Source organism: Myodes glareolus, chromosome 1 (assembly GCF_982192425.1).
Source record: "Myodes glareolus chromosome 1, mMyoGla1.1, whole genome shotgun sequence".
Classification (NCBI taxonomy): domain Eukaryota; kingdom Metazoa; phylum Chordata; class Mammalia; order Rodentia; family Cricetidae; genus Myodes; species Myodes glareolus.
Genome location: NC_142026.1, coordinates 78,256,447 through 78,260,726, shown reverse-complemented (window position 1 = coordinate 78,260,726; position 4,280 = coordinate 78,256,447). Strand labels below are relative to the sequence as shown.

Genomic DNA, 4,280 nt, shown 5'->3' with positions numbered 1-4,280 from the left:
TTATAAATTGTCACTGAAAACACATGTTTGTCACAGTTGAGACTGACAGTTGTAAGTTTGGGTTAAGAGCTCTATGGAATATTTACCTTCTTTCTTATGGGCTGAAATTGGATGTAGAAGGACAGACCTGGCTGCTGCAGTTCGCTTGCATCTTGAGTTTTGTGCACTGGAAGGAGCATCCCCTCCTGTCTTATGTAGAATGAAAGATGAATGAGGGAAGAGATGGGGCAGAGGGTGGAAGAGCTCACAGTGTGCATGTTGGAGGTCCCTGCTCATTTTCACCGATCATTAATCTTTTCCCTTATGGTCAACTTGTAATAGTCATATTGATTGTAATTTTGTTTGCGTTCTAAATTCCAACATTCCAGGAGAAGCAATGTCAGCAGGATGAATTATAAAACATTTCTATGTAATTCACTGGTCTTTAATTTTGACAGCAGCTCACAACAGAGAAGAGTACCCTTCTGGGATTTAGATGTTCAATCTTGAAGTTTTCAGCACACAAGGAGAATCCTGGAGACCCTTGTCCATGAGCAAGGACATTTGGCAGAGGTTTCAGATGCAATCTACCTCTGCTTTTTCCTTTTCTCCCTTCCATGAAAGGCATTGGAGTATATTAAAAATTAAAACCCTGAATGTAATTGTCAGTGTTTTTATGAGAGAGGTCTATTAGTCTGAAGGACTTTGAGAAGCACACAGTTGCAACCTTTCAGAACAAGCAGTTGAACATCTTATCTAACTTTAGATAAAAGTCCTGTCTATAATGATAGAGATGAAACTGATGGGTGTCGTGTGAATTAAGACAAACCAGACACAGAGAAATTTTCACTGACATGAAGAACCTGAGAAAGCTTAATTTCTAGAATCCCAAAAGTGTGAAAAACCCCAGGTACTGAAGAGTGAGACGAATGAGGAAATACTGGTCAACATATACAAAATTTCAGTTATAAGATGAATTTGTCCCAGGTCTACAGAGATGGCTCAGTTGCTAAAATGTTTACCGAGGAAGCCTTAAGACTCAAGTGTGATCTCTAGCACCTAACCTGAGTAGGTAGTGCAGTAAATCATCATGGCGCTGTAATAGCAGTAAAACATGCACTTGTAATAACAGCGCAGTAAAGCATCATACATGTGTAGTAACAGTACAGTAAAGCAGTGTGCAGTTGTAATGACAGTGCAACAATGCAGCATGTGCTTGAAATAACAGTGAAACAGAGGTGGAAATAGGAGAATCTCTGGGCCTGGCTGACCAGCCAGTCAAACTGGACTCATGAACTTCAGGTTCTCTGACATATGTACTCAAAAAGGTGAGAAACTTCGGAGGTACTAAATTACACAATAGTGACTATACATAATGTTTCTCCTTCAGTGACTACATGGTGTCTTCTCGACTGTGCCTGCTATCTTTCTCTGTGTTCAGATTTCCCTCCTGGCTTACTCTGCTAAGCCATTGGCAGAAACAGCTTTATTTATTAATCAATAAAAGCAACACATAAACAGAAGTACATTCTACATTATACCATCCCTCCTCTTGCCCGCTCTTGCCTCCTACCAGTCTGCCACCATCCACTCCTCTCAATGGGTAAGGGCTCCCATGACCTTAGGGCCTCCCATGATGGCCCCAAGGGGGAACTGGGAAGCGGCCATAGCACGGGGGACTAGGGGGGGGAGACCACAAGGGGACTTTCTGGGGAGCACTTTAAATAGACTGGGGGAGTGGTCAAGATTTTGGCTGGCCGTCTTGACCCTCTTCTGGGTAGGGGTCAAGGTTTGGAGGGCTCAGGGATCTTACAGACACATCATCGGAAACAGCAGGTGTCTTCACGTTCCTGCCCACAGTCGACTGTTAGTCTTCGAACTTGGAAGTTGTGTGACCTTGCTCACCAGAAAGCTGGCCTCCAAGGACACCAACACAGTGGGGATGCCTGCGCTTTGGATCACAGAGATCTCATTGGTCTTCATCGGATATACTGGTTCCACGTGGTGGGGTTCACAGTCACCGCGAGGGGGCAGGAGTTCCTTGGGAAATACCTCAGGCACCCTCTTTCCCTCTGCGCATAGCACAGCCATGGTGTTCTCTCTGCCCAGCTTCCTTCCCCGGGTGGACAGAGTTATTATTGGCCCCATGCGTCATGTTGTGTACCTTCAGGTTGCCTTTAGTGGTGAAGGCTCTCCCACAGATGTTGCAAACAAAAGGCTCTTTGCCTGTGTGCTTCAACTCATGGATCTGAAGGGCGCTAGCAGATGAGAAGTTCTTTCCACAACGTGTACAGCAGTGTTGCTCGGCTTGTAGGTGTGACTGTGCTGCTAGCAACGGCGCCACGCCCGAGGACACGCTGGAGGGTCCCACAAAGGTGCCAGGAACTTCAACTTTGACACAGGTGGACTGGGCTCGGATAAATGTCGAGGGGATGCTGGTGCCTAGGAAGGTTTCGTCCTTGACCTTGACATCCAATGCAGATGCAGAGATGTTTGGGGGCTTCACTTTTCCTTTCTTGAATGGGTCAAGTGCCACAGTAGAGAAGGGACGCTGAAGAAGCACAGAGCCCAGGGGTGCTTAGGAGGCCAGACAGGAAGTGGGGGAGAACCCAAGTCCTATTAGGCTTCAAGGTGAAGGACGGAAACCCCAAGAACAAGTGCTGGGTGTAGGGGAGACACTGGCATGGGTTAGTTTGTTTGGTTTGTTTCAAGGAATTTAGAATCAGAGCTGGATTTGAAGATTTCTAGGTGAGCAGGGCCACAGCAGCGGACACCTGCTGAGGCACATGGTTGCTTAAGGCCTTTGGCGTGTCCACACCCGCCCACTCTGATGTGGAGGGCATGTGTAGCCCACATGTTCACCTGGACTCGGATTTGTTCAGTGAGCTGGATCCGCTAGAGTTGCTGCTGCAGACACAGGATCTGCTCCAGGACCATAGGGTGCTGTGGTAAGCTGGTATGGGTACTGCAGGGGCTTCCACATCCAGCTGGTTCACTGTCACCTTGGTACCACAGAGAGCCTGCAGGGTCACATTGGTGTTGGCCGCTTTGCCTTTGAGTAAATAGCTTATGTCCTGGGGTGGAGGTGGCAGGGCAGTCTCTGTCTTTAAGTACAGGATGGAGTCGGTACCCAGCTTTTACTTCAAGTTCCCTGAGTTGCCGCTGTTTTCCTAGTGACTGTCCTTATTGCTTGGGTTGTCCAGCTGGTGACTCAGGACAGCTCTTGGGAAGTCCTCTGACGGCACTAGCCCCTTACTGTCATTCATGATGAGGACAGGAGGATTTTTCGTGCAAGTTTCCTTGTGTTCCATGAGCTCAGAGAAACTGAAGAACTCAACACAACACTTCTCGCAGGCAGATGTGAGTCTCTTCCCACCGGGGGCACTTCACCAGGGCCCTGTCCTCCATCACTTTATAGCCATTTCCTGGGGAGTTCACTGGAGCACCAGATGTGTACCCCGATCCGCACATGAACGGTATTCCCGAGGGCGCCAGAGCGCTTAGCAGGGGCTCGGACCATCGGTGAACCCCTTAAAAAGCCGAAAACGCTTCCCAAACCTCAGTGGCAGCGCATGCCCAGCGACCTCAGGGCTCTGCCAGGTTGAGCTTGACACCAGACAGCGGAGCCCTTCTGGTTTCAGGAAGCCCTTCTGTAGCAAGCTATACTTCCACCCCACCTCCCACCCCCCAAGAAAGCCAAACACATCCAAAAACCACAAAAAAAAAAATAGAAAGAAAGAAAGAAAAAGAAAATAACTAAGTATGCGTTCACCCCAAAGAGCTTAGGGACTGTCAAGTTGGGAGCATAGGCCCTATCCCCGCCCCCAAGTCTGGTCTGAACTCCAAATCCCAGCAGGCCTGGTCCTGACCCCACACTGGGGTGGTCAGGACTACTCCCTAAGGGATTTAAGTGATTTCCCCCCCCCCCCCCAAAAAAAGAGGAACACGTGATCTCCCTTTCTTCCAACCAGGGTCGTGTTTTTTTGCAGCTTCCGGGTTTCCCTCACCCGAGAGCGCAGATCTCCCATTAAACCTGGATATTTCTTAATTTGGCTTGTTTTGATTTGGCTTGATTGGGAATTTTGCGTCGGCACGGAGCTCCTTTTAGGAAACATTCCTAACAGGGACCAGGGGCTAGGAGCCCCTCCTCTCCTGAGGAAACAGAGGGATTAGGGTTAACCCTTTGTTACAGGTGGACCAGGCAACTCAACCTCTCCTCGCCCCTCCATCCATCTCACACTCATACTAACTCTCCTGACCAAGGCACAAAGAGTCCACCCCAGCTGCAGGGCCCTAAAATA

General features: G+C 48.6%; 1 pseudogene; it reads right to left on the bottom strand.

Moving 5' to 3' along the window:
- Window positions 1-1,587: 1,587 nt before the first annotated feature.
- LOC125396712 (sal-like protein 4 pseudogene) lies at window positions 1,588-3,786 on the bottom strand (annotated as a pseudogene).
- Window positions 3,787-4,280: the final 494 nt, after the last annotated feature.